Source organism: Sciurus vulgaris, assembly GCF_902686455.1.
Source record: "Sciurus vulgaris genome assembly, chromosome: 2".
Taxonomy (NCBI): domain Eukaryota; kingdom Metazoa; phylum Chordata; class Mammalia; order Rodentia; family Sciuridae; genus Sciurus; species Sciurus vulgaris.
This window is the reverse complement of record NC_136462.1, coordinates 35,718,779-35,741,856: the sequence shown is the minus strand read 5'-3', so window position 1 is coordinate 35,741,856 and position 23,078 is coordinate 35,718,779. Positions and strand designations below refer to the sequence as shown.

Below are 23,078 nucleotides of genomic sequence, written 5' to 3'. Positions count from 1 at the left end.
GTTGTTAGCATGAGAAAAGGGAGAAAGAGACTCTGAGGAAACAGGTAAACAAAAGGAAAATAGAGCAAGAAAAGCAAAGAAATAAAAACTTAAAATTTTTCAAAAAGGAAAAAAATCTGCACAAAACAGTCATATAGTTGTCAAACCTCCCAGTCTTCTGATACATGAGACATACCTGACAATGAGCTTCCAGTCTCCAGCAGGCATCTCAGGATGGGATTTGCCCCACCTAAAGATGGGAGTTTCCGCTTCCAGGATAATCCAAGATGGCTGCATTGGCTTCCAAATGTATTGGCAAATGGGGAGCTGCAGTTCGGGTCTGGTGGTGGGCAGCTGGGGGTCCTGGAGGTGGGGTGTGGTCAGTCTGGTTGAGGGATTCTGGAGGTGGGGCACAGGCAGTTGGTCTAGAGGTCCTGGCCGTGGGGCACAGTCAGTTGATCCCGGGGCCTTGGAGGCAGGGTGCAGTTGGCTGGGCTGAGGGGTCCTGGAGATGGGGCTCAGTCAGACTGGTCGTGGGTCCTGCAGATCCTGGCTGTTGTCTCAAAATGGCGGCAGCCATGTGTAACCAAACCTGCGGGTACTCTGACAGTGGACTTCTAGGCAACAGGAAGCAGCTGGCGATCTGCTGGCGGTCTGTGATCGGTCGTCAGGCTACCAGTAGACGATCAGCAGGTGGACCTCGGGCGGTGGGTGATGAGTAGGTGAAGGACAGGCGATGAGCAGGCAAGAAGCAGGCAAAAGGGCAAATGGTGGATGATAGGTGCCAGTGAGCAATCTGCACTCAAAATGTAGTTGATATACTGGTAGACGCAGGCGATTGCAGTGGATAAATTGGGTAAACAGCAGGGGATCAATAAGGAGCAAAGACTGCCTCACAAGAAACAGATATTCTCTGCCTGAAATCCGAGTTATGGAGCGAAAAGGAACACAGCCTCCCTCTATTCTGCCATCTTGGATCTCCCCCGAAAAACAGATAAACAAGAATCACCAAAACCAGGGCTGACAGGTGAGGACCTTTAAAACAGAAAAACTTGCACATACAAATTTTTCCGTAGCTTGGATAGTGAAGGTACAGGACAGGTAGAGGAGTGGGAGGCACTGCAGCTGGTTCAGACTCTTCTTCGGCCTCATTGCTGACGTCATTTCCAGAGTCAGAAGTTCTGGAGTGTTGGCCTTGAGGGGGCCTCAAGTTTGAGTCAGAATGCTGAAGGATTCTTGGGCCAAATAAAACAATAGTATTTTATCATTCTCTGAGGTTTTTTTTTTCTTCTTTTAAACCTTGTATGTAGAACATACATGAAAGTAAAATTTTAACCCTTAATCATCTTGCTTTTAGTGAAGACCAGAAACAGCTATGTTCATATGTGAATACACCATCAGAGAAACTCCACATCATGTACAACCACATGAGTATGGTACTCCATTTTTGTGTAAATATGTCAAATTATACTCTACTGTCATGTGTAACTAAAAAGAACAAATAAAAAATAAACACTTGGAATTAAGGGGGAAAAAACAGTATTTTAAATGATTGATTTGAACAAATACTTCACCAAAGATATATGAACACCAAATAAACACTCGAAAAAATGATCAAGGCTGAGCACAGTGCAGCACCCCTATAATCCCAGCTGAGACAGAAGGATTGTGAGTTCAAAGCCAGCCTCAGCAACTTAGTAAAACCCTAAGCAACTTAGTGAGACCCTGTCTCTAAAAAAAAAAAAAAGAGTCTGGGAATGTGGTTCAGTGGTTAAGCACCCATGGGTTCAAATTCCCAATAGAGCAATTGGAACTCTTGAACACTGCTTCTGAAAATGTAAAATGGTACAACCAGTTTGCAAAGCAGTTTGGCAGTTTCTTAAAAAGTTAAACATAGGTAAGCATATACCTATCATGAGACTCCCAGATAATTTTCCAAGAGAAATGAAAGTTTGTACATGCAAAAACTTGTAGGTAGGAGGCTGGGGCTGTAGCTCAGTGGTAGAGAGATTGCCTAGGATGTGTGAGGTGCTGGGTTCAATCCTCAGCACTGCACAAAAATAAATAAATAAAAAATAAAGGTATTGTGTCCATTTATAGCTAAAAAAATAAAATTAAAAAAAAAACTTGTAGGTGAATGATCCCAGAAGCTTTATTTATTTATAACAATCAAAAAATAGAAATAGGGGCTGAGGATGTAGCTCAGTTGGTAGAGTGCTTGCACAAGACCCTGGGTTCAATCCCCAGCACCTCAAAAAAGAAAAGAAAAAAAGAAATAGGCCAAGTGTATAGCTCAGTGGTAGAGTGCTTACCTAGTATGTGCAAAGCCCTGGCTTCAGTCCTCAACACAGACAAAAAGAAAAACTAGAAACAATCTTAATGTTCATCAAGAGGTGAATGGACAAATTGTGACATATCCATACTATGAAATACTACAGAGCAATAAAAAGAAATAGACTTTTGATAAATATAAAGCAGCTTGAATGAATCTGCAAATAGTAAGCATATGCAGTCAGACAAAGGAATGGGAACATTATGGTTCTATTTACATAAAATTTTAAAAAATGCAAACTATACAATATGGATTGTGGTGACAGAAACATGAGTGACTTTCTGGGGATGGGAGGCAGTGGCAAGGAATGAGATGGTGGGGACCACCAAGGACAATGAGGAAACTTTTGGGGTTGATGGACATGTTCATTATCTTAATTGTGTTGATAGTTTCATGAATGTATATAATGACAAAATTTATAAAAATTATGTTCTTTAAATATATGCAGATTACTACATGCCAATTACACTTCAAAAAAGCTCTTAAAAAGGGAAGCATTAGCTACTAATCATGTGTGCCATGGTACTGAGCAGTCGAGCCATCTCAGGATTGAAATGTGTCCACCAGATTAAACGCCACTTAAGGATTAGTGATCCCTCTGAGAACAGCTTCAGAGACGTGATGAGGTGGAAGCCAAATGGGAGCAAATGGAGTAGTGACTGGGAAGTGAAGACATGCAACCAACTTTTTCCAGCAGGGAAGGAGAGATGGGAAGGTTAGTGTAATTAGGGTACTGGGGTCAGTGACCAGACAGACTACCTTGGTGCCCCTGCACTACTAAAGAAATTTCCTTCCTGAAATACACTGAGAACCTCTGGCCATAAATTCTAACTTCACAATAACCTCAGTAGAGCCAGTCAGGAATTAGTTGCATTGGTCTTTCTTTTTTGTACTTCTTCATTGGCTCCCTTTGTTGCTTCCTGTTTATTCTCAGGGTTAGTACACCTGTTGTTACAAGTTACTCAATTGTTCATTAAGGCACTTCAAAGAAGCCCTGTAACCCTGCTGTGCTATTGTTTAACATTTTCCTGCTCATTACTAACTATTCCCAACCTTTCCTCCTCAAGGATTGGAGACCCTAAATCATATACAGGATTAGAGGCAATGAAATCAAATCATTAACTATTTCCTTTTGATTAGGGGCACAGTTCAACAAAATAGGTACCTTCCATCTACTGTCAGTGAATGCTTTATGAGCCAGATCTATCTAAGAGGCCCCGGTAAATCTCTGATTCAGTAGAAACAGACTGTAAAGCCATCTGGGAGGTGGATACCTTATGAGGAAAACAAAAAGATGCAAATATTGGAATAAGATTGATGTGACAAGTACAGTTATACCCGAATACACCAATAAATATGACAATGATTATGGATGTCAGCAATTTCTTCTACCGGGAAGTACCAGGAAACCATGAACCAGAAAGTTGTCTCCGTGATAAGGCTGGTGAGAACATAGCATCCATTTGGGAGTGCAAATCTTTGATGACTTGACTTACATTGTCAGAGTTACCAGGAATGAAAGTGAACTATTGTCTGAATGATGGCTTTTGTGCCACCCTGAGCTGCTGTGACAACATACAAGCTCCCTTGGTTTTGTAAAACAACTGTCCTCATGAGGAAAGAAGAGAAATGCCTTTCTCAGTGTCACCATGGAGAACTTTTTAAATATAATTGGTCAGGGGGCTGGGGTTGTGGCTCAGTGGTAGAGCACTTGCCTAACATGTATGAGGCACTGGGTTCTATGCTCAGCACCACATATAAATACATGAATAAAATAAAGGTCTATCTATTTTAAAAATAAATATAATTGGTCGGGACTTCCACATGCCAGATTATGGGATAAACCATGAAGCTAAATGATCATACCAACAAAAAACAAATTGTTTCCATCTATGCTTAAGATTGGGGAGGTTTTCAGGTTGTTTATTTTTGTGTCTACATCCCTTGCATCCATGGGTACCTAATAGCACATCTCACCAAACAGCCCGGGTGAAGCCAGGGTCATAACCTGGTCCCACGTATTCATTGTGGCCCATTAGGTTCTGGCCATCTTACTTCAGGACTGAAGAGCCAATTAGTCCCAAACCAATCATCAGCCTATGAAATCACAGTATGCTGACTTCGAGTTCCGGGGTCCATCCTAACCCCTGAGTAGAATTAGACCAGTTATTATAAGCATGGTTACATTGTTCCCAAAAGACTGGGGCTCTCTGATCTAGATGTCCTGAGGTGGGTGGACGTTATATGTATTTATCCCAAATTTGATAGTAACCGTCTTTATATCTTTGCCATTCTGGCATTAACTGTGAGAAATGATGAGTAGATCGATTCAAATGTGGCTTAATGGTTGTGAAAGTTTGGAAGTTAGTTTTCTCTCAACAAGTTTTTTCCGTGACCTGGGGGTAACAAAGTCTCATTTTAGGCCATAATGTAACATCTTTGTGAGTAGGGATTTATAATGAGTACATCTCTTCCTTTTGTTCTAGCTTTAGGGATTGTAATTTTATTCAGTCAGTCCTTTGTAGGAAGATACCCAACAAGGTACCATCAATCAATTCTGATTGTTTAGCTTCTGACAACATCAAAAGAAAAGAACTAGGTGCCTTGAGTAGAAAACTTGGATAATCTCCCACTTTGTTAAGATATCACGACTCAATAATGAAGTGGGACATTTAACCATTACCAAAAAAAGAATGAGTGAATATTATATCTTCCCAACTGCAACATAGAGGAGAGCTAAAGTCTTAACTTGGGTATTCCACTGACTCCCACTACCAAGCAGGAATTAGCAGAGGTGTCATCTGTATACAAAAGAATTAACAGCCCTGTTTCCTACCTGCAGAGTTAACCTTAGTTCAGCCCCACTGATGGTGACTGTTTGGGGTGCTGGCTGATTCCAAAGGCCTCTCATTCTTGGGTCATCATTTGGATGATCTGAGGTTTTTATGACCCTTGGGGCAGTCAATTCTCCAGTGGCCTCTCCTGCTGTGTAAAGGACAAGGAGTCTTTGGAAGCCTGTCCTTAGTTGAGCAATTTTTTTTTACCAACATATTGGTTTTCTTCAATGATGACAGATATCTTCAGGGTCTCAAGGGTCCTGTGGAGGAGGAAAGGGGTGTCTCCTAAGGGTCACAGCCAATAACTGTGCCTGTTTCTTGTCCTGATTGTTCTCCTTTTACTAGTCCCTTAAAGTTTCCTCTGGTCTCGATTATAAGAGACCTAGGAGGCTACCCAAAGTAGGTCATCGAGAGAAGTCCCAGGGCCAATTTTTATAAATTTTTCTAATATCTGGAGCAGATTTTACAATGAATTTATCTTTTGAAGTAAGTTGCCCTTTAAGAGATGTAAGATTGAAGGGGACACGGTTTATTAAGGCTTCTTTGACTCTTTCTAGAGAAGTCATGGAATTTTCCTCCAACCCCTGATCAATAATTGCCAATTTCATAGAGTTAATAGATTTTATTCCTGCCATGAAAAAAATGATCATATGATCTTTATGCCACCTGCCAGTTGAACTATCATAATTGCATTGAGGATTCTCAGCTGGGACAGTTGAAGGATCCACAGGTATAAAGAGTTAGTAATTTGCAAATCATTCTCCAAAGCCCTATCTGCTTCAATCATCCAGCTTCAATCACCACACAGCTTAATCGCTCTGTGTCAGCTTTTGACAAACTTACCATTCTATCTCTCCAGATTAGATCAAAAGCCTGGGTTAAATGTTGGAATCCCTGTATATATTTATCAGGGTCATCAGAAAATTGTCCCAAATCCTGTTTGATTTGTTTTAGATCTTGCAGAAAAAAAATGCACCTGTATTTTGACTAACCCAAATTCTCCATTTGTCTCTTGAAATGTGAATAATCTAGTAATGAACCCATAGAGACAGGCTTATGATGAGGCAAACCAGGATGGGGGGATGGGAACAGCAGGTAATAGTGTAAGGGTTTAAGGTAGAAGTGGAAGAAGTAGGGTTTGATAGATCCAAGTGTTAAGTACATTGTTGAGTGGGAGGAGAATGTAGTTTAGGGGATCCATTAGGCCAACAAATTTCTTGACTCATCATTGCTAGAAAGGCATCATTGATGCCATATTTAGTATATAAATATTTCGGACCTCTTAGTAGAAAAAAGCCTGTACACAGGGAATCTCTGACCATTTTCCCTCCTTTTTACAAAATGAGTCTTTTGGAAAATAGTATTATAGTTTAGACTTCCATTGATTGGCCATTTTTTTTTTTTTGGTCCCCAACTTATATTGAGATCATGCAACAATGCAAAAGAAAATCAATCTCTTCTTAAGGGTCTCTGGGTTAAAATTGTCCCAGTTTCTCAATATGTATCCTGATGAAGTATTAGTCAATACCAATATTGATGGTTGGTTTCCCATCTGTAAAACAAAGCCAGAGTCCTTCAGACCTCCAGGTGTTCCCTCAGAAGCACTGATATCTAAGAGAAATGGATGTTTGACAGTGTCCCTCTCATATATTCCATTTTAAACCCAGATCCAGGAGGCATCCTTGCATGGTTCCCAAGAAGTTGGTATAGTATGCACTTTCCAAATTTCACAACTTTCAGTTTATTTGTCAGATTATTTGTCACTCAAGCTTATAATCTAATTTTAAAAATCTATACTAGTCAATTGATAGAACTTGGAGAAGTGACCCTTAATCCTTTTGTATAGAATTTTTTTGGGGGGTACTGGAGATTGGACCCACTGAGCCACATCCCTAGCTCTTTTTAAATTTTTTATTTTAACTAAGTGTCCTGGGGCCTCACTTAGTTGCTGAGACTGCTTTGAACTTATGATCGTCCTACCTTAGCCTCCCAAGTCCCTGGGATTACAGTGTACCACCATGCCTGGCCTTTTGCATAGGATTTTAAGAGTAGCATAGGTCTGGGCTGGGTTGCAGCTCAGTGGTGCAGTGTTTGCCTCATATGTATGAGTCACTGGGTTTGATCCTCAGCACCACATAAAAATAAATAAATTAAATAAAGGTATTGTGTCCATATACGACTAAAAATATTTTTTTTTTTAAAAAAAGAGTAGCATAGGTCTGATGTTGAAAAGTGGAGGGGAGCAGAGGTTTTTGTGTTACTATGTTGGAAAACATAGCAAGTCTGATAATAACAACAGGATAAATGTCATAAAAATAGATCAAGGATCATAGTCTACAAAAAATGGTTACTTAAATACCTTCCAGATTCTGGATATTGTCTCTAAAAGGAGATGGTATATACCTATTCCTAAAATGAGTTAGGGTATGATATAACACAGTGGCCACAACAGTGAAGATGGTCTCATTGCTACTGTGGTGACCTTGATCAAAAAGATACCACACAAACAAACAAACAAAAAACCCCAGGAGATTATAAGTTTGCCAGCCAGGAAAGACAAAGTGCCAGTGTGGTTACTGACTGAATAAAAAGCTGAACAAATGCATCAAAGTGGCATAAGACAGACAGAACACTGACATGGCATAGGGAGGAGATTTTGGCAGAGAAAAGAGTACATGGAGCAGTTCAAGGCAAAAGGAAAGATTCCAGAGGCTAAGTTGGACATCATCTTAACCAGAGCTGGGAGCTGAACAAGGTGAAATTTAAAATTGCCCTGTAGATGGTGCTGATTTGAATCATGTCAGGAGAGTGGGGAGCTAAAGCTCCAAACCTCCGTTCTTGTGTCCCAACAAAAGAAAATTTAGTCAGACATGAAAAGTCAAGCAAGAGAATTTTATTATGAGTGAAAGTAAAGTAAGGCTCAAGCAAAGAGCCTTCTCAAGAGAGAAAGTGGGTCGTTTCTGATCAGAGAATGACAAAGAAACAATGCTGCTTCCAAATTTATTGCTGTTTGATGTTTACCAGGAGAACTGGGTTCCACCTTCTAGAGTCTTTGCCAATCATGTGTTCAACCCCTCCTTCACATTAGCTGGCAGAGTTTTGGAGTTTTTGACTCTAATTGATCCTCTCCAGAACTGTCATGATGACCATCCTATTCAGGGGGACTTCATTTGTAAGTCAGTCCCATGTTAATGTGGGTATTGGGGTAAGAAAGAATTTCTTTTCTGAATTACATTGAGAAATCGATGGCCATAAATTCTAACTCAGAAGAGCCTGTCAGGAGTTAGCTCCATTGATCTTTCTTTCTTGATGTTTTTCTTAATTGGCTCCCTTTGTTTCTTCCTGCTTATTCTCAGGGTTAGTACACGTGTTGTTCTACAAGTTATTTGATTGTTCATTAAAGGCAATTCATGACTCAGCTATGCTATTGGTTCACATTTCACTGCTCAGTACTAACTACTGCCTAATAGCAGGAGCATTTTTTTTTAATAAAAAAATCATTTTAATTTCTGATACATATTAAAACATTTTAGTCAGTTCTTCCTGACAGCATAACACGACAAATACACAAGACCTCAAACATGCTTTAAAATGACATTCAGCAAAGTATTTAAAATTTAATAAATAGCAATAATCACACACAAATACATTTTTCATACTCAATCATTAAACTACTAAAACAGACAGCTAAAGAATAAACAGGAACTGACAATAAAAAAAAATAAATGGAGTTTTGCAATTCACTCTACTTTAAACAGGGGGGCAATCTGAATGATTTCTTAATTTGCTTTTCTTCAAGATTACAGCATGACCCCCCAGTGAATAAAATATATTGAAAAAAATCACTCTTACAATAATGCAGTTTTTAAATACAACAAATAAATATGAAACCGGCAAAGCAATATCAAGTTGTAATAAAAATGTTCCCTCAACCCCCAAAAGCTATGGAAATATATTGTCACTGTGGTAGCAAATAATAGTATTTAAAGTGATAGTGCTTGTGCACTGAACTCATCTGAGACCTTGAAACGATTTAGTGCAAATCCCTAGGGTCCAACACGAGCATAACCCTATATTAGGGAAAGACATTACCAGTTGGAACTTATCATGTACAATTTTTGTACACATTTTATAAAGTTCAAGATTTAATGCATAGTAGAATATCTTTATCCACTTAATTCTGTTCCTAAATAGATATGAAAACAGAAATGACTTGGAATTTTATATTTGGTTTGTACCATATTAGAGTATTAAAGTCAACATTAGAAAATCTATAAAAGAGTTTTGTTTTGTGATTAATTTACCTAATTCTACCAGATTTCACATCACTGTATGTTAAACGTAAGAGAAAATCTTTGAGAAAATTTTTTTCCCTTTAACAAATTTATATTACGATGAACTCCAATAATAGGCAAATGTTATACAAACAAAATAGTGAGTGTAAGGGTTTGTTTTCTTTTTGTACATTAACAACCTTAACATCTAGTATATTAAGTTACAGGATGTGTTGGCAACAGCATAAAAGGTTCAATTAAAAGAAGGTATATTTTGTACAACCAAACCTTTTAACGCAGGTTAGATAAAATGACAGTCAAATGAGTTTAAGCAGCCATATTTCTACTGTGAACTACAGTACCAGAATAAAACAATTAGAAACAAATGGAAGAACATTGCTGAACAATATGAATACATAATGCAAATTTAGCTGCTAAATTAGTAAACTCTAAGTTCATAGAGTTATAAGTTGTTTAATTTAACCATGCAGGCTAACATATAATAATAAGAAATCACCCTGCATCTTTTTTTTTTTTTTCTTTTTAAACTAAAACTAGTTTAAAGTAACAAAACAATGAATGGGTATTGCTCCAACTTGTATACAATCTCCCTTATGTGATCTGTACCTAACACAGTAACAAAGCCTCATCATCGCTCGTTTCATTCTTTAGTGTTGCTTCTAAGCAAGTGTCTGGTATCTGGGCAGTGTGGACAATACCACAGCGCTCACAGGGGCCATCTCGATTACTTGGCCTCACTCCAGGATTTGTTGCACTGTACGGTTGTCTAAGCCCTTGTCCTTGATCTGAGGAAAGATCAAGAAGAGGTCTGGAGCAGTCATTGACATCAATGTCTGAAGTTCCATCAGAAATTGGAATTAGCATTTCCACATCATCATCTTCTTCTCTTCCATTTACCCCATTATCAAGCTGTCTCAAAGGACTTTGGTTCTGATTTACGGAACCTGATCGCCCTAATGTAAAACGTACCCAGCGTAACCCCTGAGTCATACGACTTAATGCACTTGTAAGCTGGTGTCATGCTGGACTTACACTTGGGGGTTCCACACTTGTCACATCCCTTCCATTATCTGTATGACCAGCTCGGGTGTTCTGAGTTGAAGAACTTCCACCTGCTCCCACTGTTGCTTCTACTGCTGTTGTGGGAGGAACTTTCTGGGGCAAAGGCACTGCAACCCCACCAGATGCTCCTGCTGTATCTCTTCTCTCATTTTCTGTGTCTGTGTCATCAGACTCCACGGAAAACAAACTTCTGTGAGTATGGTTTCTTTCAGGTTCTCTACTGTTACTCTGACTAGGGACAACCTCATCTCCATCCACTGAGACCAAAGCCAAAGACCCTGAATGATGTGATCTTGCAAAATTAAAAATACGATTCCAAATGTTGCTGGATCTGCCTGCCATAGGAAGCCTGATTGAAGTAAATCCAAGTTGAGATCGTACAGCGAGCCTCAGGTTTTCCAAAACAGAAGCCTGATTAGGTGAACAAACAGAAAAATCTTCCACTGGTGGAATTAGCCCCTGAGCAATCAACTGTCCATAAGAGGGAGGAGCTTCTCTTCTTAACAATTCTGCTTCCACTCTTGACAACTGGGTTTCGAATGATCTTCGTTCAAACATTCTCAGAGAATACAGTTTACAAGTACATCCCAATGCAATGACGAGTAACAGGCCACAGATAAGGCTCCCTATGACGCTGCAGTTATGACTCTGGTAGGCACAATTACAGGGCAGTTCTCCTCATCGCTGCCATCACCACAGTCATCTTGAGAATCACATACCCAGCTTTCAAACACACAGCGATTGTTTTTACAATGAAAATTTCCTGGTTGGCAAAAAAAGCAGTTTTTTTCATCTGAACCATTTGGGCAATGGTTTTGGTAGTTGCAGCGATCAGAACGAGGATAACAGACACCATTTCGGGAACATGAAAATTCTTCCTTCTGGCACATGGTACAATTGATTTCATCCCTTCCATTTGGGCAATGCCAATACCCATCACATCGCTGCTGCTCAGTGTAACACCCCCAGTTACCTCCACAGGGTATTTCCCATGGCAAACAGAAGCCATCTACTTGATAAGTAGCATTAAATCACCTGGCAGCATTTACTTTATCAGTACAAAAATGTACCCTTATCTGTCCAGAAGAAGAAACAACTGTCAGAGGTGCAAGAGAATCAAAAGCAGTTAACACACGTAAAAGTTTGTGTGGATTCTCCTCTAATCCATCATATATTTTGACATAATCACCATAACCAGTACCATCAAGTTTAAAGTCAGTAAAGCGTAAAACGACTTTACGATGATCACCAGTGTCTATTAACCAGGTGCAATTGCTTCCAGGAGGATAAAAGTCTGGATAATTGGGAGAATTAAAAGTGCCATAAAAATATTTTAACCACTGCCCACAGGTTGGCACCTCACAGTCGATCTCATCTCCCAGGTCAAGGCAGTCAATGTTCCCATCACATTTTAAAGACTCAGGGAGGCAAGTATAAACTTTGGTAAAACGGGACAGACACTGGAACTGGTTGTAAGCACAGGGCTGAAAGGAAGCAGCTGTTGGGGGATTAGCTTCTTTGGTACAGATCTCTTCATCAGAACCATCTCCACATTCATCCATGTTATTACATTTCCAGGCTTCTGGTATACACTATTTCCATTACCACAATGAAACTGATCACAAGCACAGTTTGGCTCCTCAGATTTTCCTGAAAAATATGCCAGTCTGAAACCTTTTCTAGAGATACTGTCATCTGAATCCAGACGTGGTCCTTATGGTAATGATTTCCCCTGGGTTTGCCCTTATGAGCCAGCTACAGTTGATTTTGGCAGGATACTCAGAAGGCCAGCCCGGACTTGTGATTATACCACTTGGTGCTCAAATTTGTTCTGGAGTCTCTCCTCAAGCAGTTGACACTCCTAAAATATGCACATTTTCAGAATGTTCTGCAAGAGCACCATTTCCGTACACCCCAGCGAGGAACAGCAAGACCAACGCAGACCTCCACCGCGGAGACTCTTTTGTGCTCCAGCGACGGGCCACAACCACGGCAGATGGAGGGAGCGAGGAGATGGAGGAGGAGGAGGAGGAGCTGGGGCCAGACGCCGCTGTCGCCGCCGAGCCCCGGGCTGCTCCCTGCCTAGCAGGAGCATTTTTAAAGAGCGCAGAGGAGGGCTGGGCTATAGTGGCAGAACACTTGCCTAGAATGTATGAGGCACTGGGTTAAATCCTCAGCACCACACAAAAATAAATAAAACAAAGGGGAAAAATCTTGTTAAAAAAATAAAATTAAGACAGAACCAGAAAACAAACAAACAAACAAACAAATAAACATGGAAAAAGTTGAAGATGATAGTGAGAGAGAAGATAAGTGATACTTTAAGGTCCCTGAGAAAGCTAGAAAAGATGGGATAAAGGGCTGGGGATATAGCTCAGTTGGTAGAGTGCTTGCCTCACAAGTACAAGGCCCTGGGTTCAATCCCCAGCACCACAAAAAAAAAAAAAAAGATGGGATAAAGAGAAGTAGGTAAAATGAGGATGAAACCAATAGGCTCACAAACGTGGTAGCTGGATACAGAGGAATTTTCCTTTGATGGCTGTTTGTGTGCATGTGTGGATTACGAGGCCAGGATTCCTGCTGAAATTGAAGGAAAGTTTGAGAAGGGTCGTGAATGTTTGAAATCACTGTTGTGGAGATCAGGTGGTTAGGAGAAGAAAATAAGATAGTTCTATTGGAGCCCAGGGGGAGGTGGTGACCTGCACTTCTAAATGGCATCGACATGTGAAGTGGCGTGATTTTTTTCCTCAGTAGTTCTCATCAGCCAGCTTCAGGCACTTGGGAGAAGATAGTTTTGTAAGAGTCAGGATTTATCAATCTCTTCAGGCAGAAGGACAAGGGTGCCAGGAAGCAGAGGATATTGGCAAGAGAATGACGAGTGATGGATATAAAATCTCAGTTGGATAGAAAAAGAATTGATGTGATGGCTAAAATGTGGTCGTGACCAAATTGTCCATTGTTGAATGAACATATTAGCAAAATGTGATATATATATGTATATAGATAGATATAGATATAAATATATCTACCTAGATAGATACAAATATATCATATATATATATATATATACACACACATATAAAATAGGACATTATTCAGCATTAAAAAGGTAGGATATTCGGACATGCGCTGCAACATAGATGAATCTTGAGGACATTATGCTAAGCAAAATAAACCAGTTACACAAAGACGAATACTGGATGAGTCCACTTATATGAGGTACTTAGAGGAGTCAAATTATAGGAACAGAAAATAGAATGAATGGTGGTTGTGAAGAGTTGGGAGTAGGAGGAAAGGGGGAGTAATTTAATGGGCACACAGTTTTGGTTTTATAAAATGAAAAGAATTCCAGAAGTGGATGCTGGTGACGGTTGTATATCATGAACGTATTTAACACCACTCTCACTTAAAATGGTGAAGATGGAGCTGGGCATGGTGGTGAATACCTGTAATCCCAGAAGCTCCAGAGGCTGAACCAGGAGGATGGTAAATTGGAGGCCAGCCTCAGTAATTTAGCAATGCCCTAAGCAACTTGGTGAGACCCTGTCTCAAAATAAAACATACATAAAAGGACTGGGGATGTGGCTCAGCACACCCTGGGTTCGATCCCCAGCACAAGATAAATTAAAAAATAAATAAATGAGGTTAAATTTGAAAATTTTATGTCAAGAGCATTTTGATACAATAAAAAAAATTAGAAGAGCAAAAAATAGTGAGCTAAGTTTGTAAATATCTGCTAAAAACAAGTAAATTTATCACCTTTTTGGACTCTCTAAGTGTTCATGAAAAGATAAATTGACAAAATTATGATTATAAAAATAAAATATTTTTTTAAAGGAAATGATGGCACAGGGGTTTAAGTGGTCTGGGGGTCCCAGTGCAGTCAAATTACTGCCACGTTGGGATTTATGTCAGCAGAGGAGGGTGAGAAAGTCTGGTTGTGGGACCTCAGCAGTGGCTGATTCCAGGTTCTGACAGACTGGGGACAGGGAGGAAAGCCAAAGGTAGAGGGAAAGGCTCCAGAGGTGAGGAGGCCTTGGGTCTGAGGGCCAGGGAGTTGCAGGCTCATCTGTGAAGAAAATGGAGCCACCCAGACGATGGAAGAGCTGAGAGGAGAGAAGACTGAGAAGCAGGGTCCAAAATCTTCAATGAAAGGAGACATGAGATGAGAGGGGAGGGAAGTGACTGCAGGACAGGGCCAAGGAAGAGCAGGTTCATGACTTGAGCCTCAAGAGAGCAGGGACTGCCTGTGGGAGGGTGGAAGAGCCCAGAAGCAGGAATGGGTTATGGAGATAACGACAAACCCATACCCTGGAGACTGAGGCATGTGGGGTGCAGGAGAACCAAAGACCCACCTTCAGAAACTGCAAGCAAACAGGTGTCTTGGGGACAAAGCCAGGTTTCAGTGGAGGGAATATTAGATACGAAGGCTGAAAATGTAAAGGGAGTTTATTATTTGTGAAAAGGGAATTCCAGTGAGAAGTTTGGGATTGGCTGGGGAGAAGGTAAATAGGTTTGTGTTTGGGGATGTTCATATAATGACACTGCAGCAGGTATGTCAGTTCTTTCAAAAATAAAGAAAAGTGACAGTGTAGATGCAGTGCGATGGGGACCACTGAGCACAAGGTATTTGGGAGTGCAGAAATGAAGTACCCCCAGGGCGGGGCAGGGAGAGTCCACGATGAAGGAAAGGGATGGTCAAGAGGCAGGGAGGAGGGTCAGTTGAGCCAGGGCCAATTGTACAGGTCAAGGGAGAGACCCAAGAATTACTGGCAGTGGTGCAAAGTCACGGCAATGTGACTGAGCTCAGAGAGCTCTCGTATGGGGATGAGGTTGATGGAAGGGTGAGCTTGGGAAAGGGGTGGCAGATGACATCAGAGGCACAGGAAATGTCCAGAGCCTGAACATTGAGGCCTGTGGGCTGAGATAGAGTTAGAACTTTATTTTGAATTTAAGGCAGTGAAAGGTTTTAGGCAGAAGAATGTGGTATGTGGATTTATGCTGTTTTGTCTCCCAAAGAAACTGTGATGCTCAATAAACCAGCTTCCTCTTGCCCAGACTTCTGTGAGCTCAAGACCTGTATTTCCAACTACCTGCCCAGCCTCTATCTGGATTTTCTGGCCTCTTCCATGTATTCCTTAAATGCAGTGGGTGACATCATCCTTCTTTATATCTATCTACACCCAACCAAATGGGTGCTTTTAGAGAAAGTCATGCCTGTGGGTAGACTGGCTCCTGGCAAATTAACCATTAACAACAGTTACCTAAATGCACATTTATTAATTCGTGCCATTAACATGCTCAGTAAATGTTTGGAGATAAACAAGCATGTACATGAATCCACTCGATACACTGAGTTCAGAATAGTACTGATCTATGCTTAATCATTTTTATTTCTTCTAAACTTTCATCTATAAGACAAATCCATAGACAATAAAATTTCATAAGTAAGGTAATCATGGTGCTGGGGATCAAACCCAGGGTTGCACGTAGGCTAGGCAAGTGCTGCACTGAGTTCTAGCTGTAGCCATGGCTCTCTTCTTTCTATTGCTTAGGGAATCTATTTTGCAAATATGAGTTTAGCAAGAGTTCTTTGGTGTAGTTCTTTTAAATCGTTGCTCCAGTTACATATATTTGTGTAACAATCCGCCCACATTTAGGGATTAAATTGCATTTATAGGGGCCACTATCTGTGGGTTGGGAATTCAGGAAGGCTGGACTCGGCAGTTCTTTTGTTCCATATGGAGTAGACTTTGGCAGGGAGAGCTGCAAACTGAGCTCAGCCTGGTCACTCTCCTTCTCCAGGTACTTTCAGAGCCTCTCTACAGTCTTTCCAAGCAGGTTCGTTGGGCTTCCTGCATGGTGCTTAGGGTTCTAGGAGTGATATTTAAGAGAAAGGAAGTCTCTTCAGCTCTGGACCTGGAAACTAGTACAATGTCACTTCTCTGTAGTCTATTGGTCAAGAAAGTCAAACACAAGTTACACAGAGCTCATGGAGTTTCAAGGCAGGGTGACACAGAGATTTACCTTTCCATCGGGAAAAGACCAAGAGAATTTATGCCAACTTTAATCCACCACAACTGTGTTCCTGCTAGGAACCTAGGAGAATATATCACAAGTTTTGGTCTTTTATTTTGGTCTTTCTGTAAAATTACCAAATTTTTTTGTTATTCTAAATATGTTTGAGGACATTACAACTTTTAAAAGTTGATTAATTTTTAAAATTTAAGACATAATTAACATACCATAAAATTCACTTTTTTTTTTTTTTTTTTTTTTTTTTGATACAGGGGATTGAATCCAGGGACATTTTGCTACTGAACTACATCCCTGGCTTTTTATTTATTTTGAGACAGGATGTCACTAAGTTGCCCAGGCTGGCCTGGAACTTGTTATCCTCCTGCCTGAGTCTCTGTGATTACAGGTGTGGGCTACCAAACCTGGTTAAAATTCATTCTTTTAGAGTACACAAGTCAGAGGTTTTAAGTATATTTACAAGGTTGTGCCATCATTACACAACTGATTCCATAAGATTGTTATAAACATGGAAAGAAGCTCTATTCCCCTTACTAGTCACTCCTTGTTTCCCCTTCTCCCCAGACCCTGGCAACCACTAATTGACCTCTGTCTCTATGGATTTGCCTGTTATGGACATTTCATATAAACAAAATCATACAATATGTGGTCTTTTGAGTTTGATTGCTTTCACTTAGCATAATGTTTTCAAGATTCATCATGCAGCATGCATTAATTCTTCATTTGTTTTTATGACTGAGTGATATTTCACTGTATACACATTTTGTTTACATATTCATCAGTTGATGCAAAATTTGGTTCTTTCCCTACTTTTTGGCTATGGTAAATAATGCTATTATAAGCATTTATATACAAGCTTCTTGATGGGCATGTTTTTGTTTGTCTTAAGTACATATCTAGGAATGGAATCATTGGATCATATGTCATTCCTGTGTTAAATTATTCGAGAAACTAATAGATTATTTTCCAACGGGGTTGTACTGTTATGTATGTTATGAGGGTTCCATTGTCCCTACATTATTGCCAATACTTGTAACTGTCCATCTATTTGATTTTAGTCATTCTAGTGGGTGTGAAATGGTATCTGATTTGTGGCTTATTTCCCTGATGATGAATGATGCTGAGCAACTTATTGGCCATTTTACTTTTGGAGACATTTTCATGAAGAAATCTCTGCTCTGACCTTTTGTGCTGCCCCACCCCTCTTATTGGAGATTGAACCCAGGGACTCCTGCATGCTGGGAAAGTGCTCTTGGAATGAGATACATCACATCCCCAGATCCCTTTGATCATTTTAAAGTGGGTTATTTATCTTTTATTATTGACTACTGCCATGATTTGAAGCCCAGAAAGTATGGCCCTCAAACCAGTGGGATTAATTCTCACATTTTACTGATGTTTTCTGTGCATCATGGTTGCAAAGTAGTGCAAATTTTGTTTTACTACTATTTAGGTAAAAAAGTTGGATGAAAGTAAGAAAATAATTAAAAGCTAATCAGTGGTAAAGTTTCCTAATCTTTAAATGTGTGAAAGGTAAGTGAAATTTTTTTTATGCATTCCAGAAATTAAATGCCAGAAACAGAAATTCTTCAATAATGTAGCATGTACGATTACAAGTGCACCATGGTGGTTTTCTGTCCCCCAGTGGGAATACATGAAAAATAATTAAAATTCCTACATTTCTGTGGTAACACTACTGCAAACCCCAAGTGGACGTAACACTGTATGAGGTTACATAATTTGTGCAAGTAACAATAATTAAAAACAGATTTTAATATAACCTCAATCTCACCATGAGAAAACAACAGAAAAGGCTTAAAGAAATTCTACAAAATAACTGTTCAAAAATGTCCATGTATATAACAACTAACTCTAATATGAGGTCTTGAATTAGATCCTGAACCAGAAATAGAATATTAGTGAGAAAACTGATGAAATTAAAATACAACCTATAGTATAGTTTATAGCAATTTACCAATGTTAATTTCATGGTTTTGATCATTGTTTTAAGGTTATTTAAGATGAATGAAGGGCATGCAGGAATTTTCTGTATTTTTTTTGCAACTTTTCTGTAAAATTTCAAAATAAGATGTTTTAATAAATAAGTTTTATCAGTCATTATAAAGATTTAATTCATTTTTATTATCTCCACAGATTATATTTATAAAACAATTATTATAGGAAGAGGCCATCAAAAGCTTGCAGCCAAAAATATTTTAAAAGGTATCATTAAGTGCATCCAGCAATTAGTTAATAAAAATACAATGACATTTGCTGGAATTTTCTGGTACGTGTGGCAATTGTTACATCTTTTAAATTTACTATGTGCTATTGCCATTTTCCCTGATAATTGACTTCTTTTGTTGTTTTACCTTTGTACCAAATATTTATTCATAGTTTTATATTATTAAAAAGAGCTAATATTGAATGAACTTCAGGTACCACACCATCTAGATCACTCCTTTTTAAAAAAAAAATTTTTTTTAGTTGTAGATGAACACAATGACTTTATTTTATTTATTTATTTTTATGTGGTGCTGAGGGTTAAACCCAGTGCCTCACACATGCTAGGCAGGCTCTCTACCACTGATAACCCCAGCCCCTTCTAGAGCACTTCCATGATGTTTTGTTTTTCTCTAATCTTTTTTTGTTTTTGTAGTCCTGGGGATTGAACCCAGGGGCACTCTACCATTGACATTTTTATTTTATGTTTTTGAGATAGAGTCTTGCTATATTGCCTTGACTGTTCTCAAACTTGTGATCCTCCTGTGGTCCTGAGATTACAGGTGTGCTTCATTGCACCTGGCTCTGATAATGTTTATTTCATAAGCTGGACCATGAATAACAGCAAATCTTCTTTATGTGATTCTATATGTCCTTCGGATTACTCTGATAAAAGGTAGTGGAATGCTTTCAAGTTGTCTAGGAGGCATCTGTTTTACTTATTTGTCTGCATGCTGATTTTTGATGCCTGACTTCACTGGTTACTGTGGGCGTTTTTTTTTTTTTTTTTTTTTTTTTTTCAGTTGTCAATGGACCATTATTTTATTAATATGCAGTGCTGAGGATCAAGCTAGGCAAGTGCTAGGCAAGTGCTCTACCACTGAGCTACAACCCCAGCCCAACTGTGGGCTTTTGAATTGGCAGATGTTGAGAATTCCCTAGCACCTCACCACAGTGCAAGTCTAAGGCCTGGGCTTATTGGCCAACTTTTATTTAAAAAAATTTTTCCCCAATGTTTAATTGCAAAAGTGCCTTGTTTTCTACTTTACTGCCTGTTTCTGTTTCCAGACCCAGGTTGTTCTTTTTCTAATTATCCTCTGCAGGAGTGGCTCATCATTCACTTCCATTAGAACCAAAATCTTGCAGTATTCACAAAATTGTGTCAACCTAAATAGCAATCAGAGAAAGTCTCTAAAGATTAATTATGTTAATTTGGGAACAAAACATCATTGCAATAAGAATATGTATGCTGTAATAAACTCTGAGCATATTCAAAGAGGCTGAGGCTGCTGGGCGTGGTGTTGCACACCTATAATCCCAGCAACTCAGGAGGCTGAGGCAGGAGGATCACAAATTCAAAGTGAGCCTCAGCAATACAGCAAGGCCTTAAGCAACTTAGTGAGACCTTCTCTCAAAATAAAAAATAGAAAGGGCTGGGGATGTGGCTCAGTGGTAAAGTGCTTCTGGATTCAATCCCTGGTACCAAACAAACAAAGAGATTGAGGCAAGGGAAAGTTTTCAAAGGTGAAATGAGTAGAATTACATAAGATGTTTTGAAACAGTAGTCCTTGACTCCAAGTTTTAAAGTCTGAGGGTAGTGCCAGTCTGAGGTTGAACAGATAATTGCTGGGCAGAAGTCCTTGCAGAATTTTTTTTTTGTGTGTAAAGTTGTGGATTCAGCAGTCTTATGTGTATAGTTCTTATTATCAGACATATATGCAAGAGTCCCCTCCTTTGTAACTTCCCAGATGTACCTATGTATGTATGTTTGTATGTATGTATGTATTTTGGTTTGAATGGACACAATCGATTCCATTTTGATTCTAATGATTTTCATGACTGAACATAACTAAATTAGAACATTTTGGAATTTCATAAGGGAGAATCACTGTAAACTCAATCATATTCACTATTCATTGCATGTATGTACTTTATGCCAGTCTTGGTTCTAGATACTGGGAGAACACAAAATTGCAGCCCTGTTTCTATCCCTGAATGGTGAGATAAGGATTGATCTAAGGCACAAGTCAAACTACTGTGGTTGCCTTAATGCAAGAGGTAAATATAGTATATATGGGAGTGGTTTAGATATGACGTGTCCCCGAAAAGCTCATGGGTGAGACAATGCAAGAAGGTTTACAGGGGAAATGATTGGGTTATGATAGCTTTAATCTAATCAGTGAATTAATCCCCTGATAGGGATTAACTTGGTGGTATCTGTAGGTGGGTAGGGTGTGCCTGGAGGAGGTGGGTCCCTGGAGGTGTGCCTTTGGGGTATATATTTTGTCCTTGTTGAGCTGGGCTCTCTCTGCTTCCTGGGGCAATGTCCTGAGCTGCTTTCCTCTGCCGTACTATTCCATGATGTTCAGCCTCACCTCAGGCCCAAAGCAATGGAGTTGGTTGTCTATGGACTAAGACCTCTGAAACTGTGAGCTCCCCCATACACTTTTCCTCCTCTAACTGTTCTTGACAGGCCTTTTGTTCATGATAAGGAGAAAGCTGACTAAAACAGGAAGCAAGAAGATGATTGGTTTGGATGGGTGAAACTTCAGAGAAGATATTAAGTTGGACCTAAAAGATCATCAAAGATATTTTCAGTTGAAGAAAATTTCTATGATGTTAGAAAATTAAAAAATCAATATGGCAATATATTCAAACTTATTGTTCTGAAATGTTAAGGGTTTTTTTTTCCAGTATCCAGGAATTGCACTCAGGGTCTTACACATGCTATGAAAGTGCTCTACCACTGAGCAATAGCTCCAGCCCTCTTAAATTTTATTATTATTAATATTTTTGGTACGGGGGATTTAACCCAGGATGCTTTGCCACTGAGCTACATCCTCAGCCCTTTTTATTTTTTATTTTGAGACAGGGTCTCACTGAATTTCTTAAGGCCTTGCTAAGTTGCTAGGCTGGCCTGGAATTTGAGAACCTCCTGCCTCGTACCTGGGCTAGCATGCTCAGCCAAAATGTTAAATTTCCTAACAGAAGGTGTATAAATTTGTGTGTATTTACAGCATTTCAGTTGGAAAGATTTTTCAAATACTCATAAAAGTTTAAAGAGGGCTGGGTTGTAGCTCAGAGATAGAGCACTTACCTAGCACGTGTGAAGCACTGGGTTCCATCCTCTGAACCACATGAAAATAAATGAATAAATAAATAAGAGTATTGTGTCTATCTACAACTAAAAAAATTTTTTTAAAAAAAAGCTTTAAGAATTTTACAGTAAATGTCCATATATGCATCATCTAGATTTTACACTAACATTTTACTTATTTTATTACATATACACTTGTTTTGCTATGTACATAAAACAAATAATATGTTTGTTTTGCTTCCCTCTATCCATCAATCCACTTTATTTTATTAGTGTACTTCAAAGTAAATTGTAGATATTTGCACACTAAACCCTTAAAAAACCTCAGCATGTGTATCATTAACCAGAGTTCAATATTTATTTATAGCTTTTTCTTTTGATGTAAAACTTACATACAATAAAATGTACAAGTTTTGAACGTACAGTTGCTGTTTTGAAAAGTACATAGATCCATGTTACCCAAACCCCAAACAAGACAGAACATTCCCAGCACCCCAGAAAATCACTCATGAGAGGTACATTTTTGAAGTGCAGTATTCATACCAGCAATTGCAGACTAAAGAGTGATGAGAAACAGACAGAATTAAGCTGGGAGAAGATAAAAATTTGAAGGTCAAAAGGATTAGTAGGTGGCCAGCATCCCAGACCCTGAGAAGGCACTAATAACTTGCTGTGGACTGTAAGCAGATTAACTTGGCTGGAGCTGAGCTAAAGGCATGAGAGACTAAATGAAACATCATTTTGCTCCAATTATTTTCAATAATACACATACCAGTAGTAGAGCACATGGTTAGCATACATGAGATCCTGGTTTCAATCTCCAGCAGCAAAACAACAACAACAAAAATACACAAAACTCTCCCAAACAAATGCATATCAGAGTTCTCCTGTAGGTCCTACATCTTGAAGGGCAGGGTTCTCACATAGGGGCAATTTTGCCCCACAGTGGTCACTTAGCAATGTTTGGGGATATTTTGAATTGTCACAAGGGGTTGTAATGTTACACACATCTTCCTAAAAGTTTAAAGAATTTTACAGTAAAATTTACATCTTAGGCTGGGACTGGGGCTTAGTGGTAGAGCCCTTGCTTAGCACATGTGAGGCACTGGATTTGATCCTCAGCACCACATAAAAATAAATAAATAAAATAAAGATATTGTGTCCATCTACAACTAAAAAAAATTAAAAAATGTTTACATCTCAGTGGGCAGAGGCTA

At 39.2% G+C, this 23,078-nt stretch overlaps 1 protein-coding gene and 1 pseudogene across 2 annotated transcripts in view; one reads left to right on the top strand and one right to left on the bottom strand.

Moving 5' to 3' along the window:
* Positions 1-8,236: 8,236 nt before the first annotated feature.
* The window catches only part of RDH12 (retinol dehydrogenase 12), a 29,787-nt gene continuing 14,945 nt past the window's right edge, over positions 8,237-23,078 (top strand). Inside the window, exon 1 of the mRNA XM_079127128.1 lies at positions 8,237-8,320. The gene's annotated coding sequence lies outside the window, so the exon portion shown is untranslated. The remainder of the gene's footprint in view (positions 8,321-23,078) is intronic.
* On the bottom strand, positions 9,842-13,939 carry LOC306655274 (low-density lipoprotein receptor-related protein 12-like; annotated as a pseudogene). Its single transcript has 2 exons — positions 13,912-13,939; positions 9,842-12,648 (listed from the first exon to the last, which is right to left on the bottom strand). The product of its transcript is annotated as a low-density lipoprotein receptor-related protein 12-like (transcript).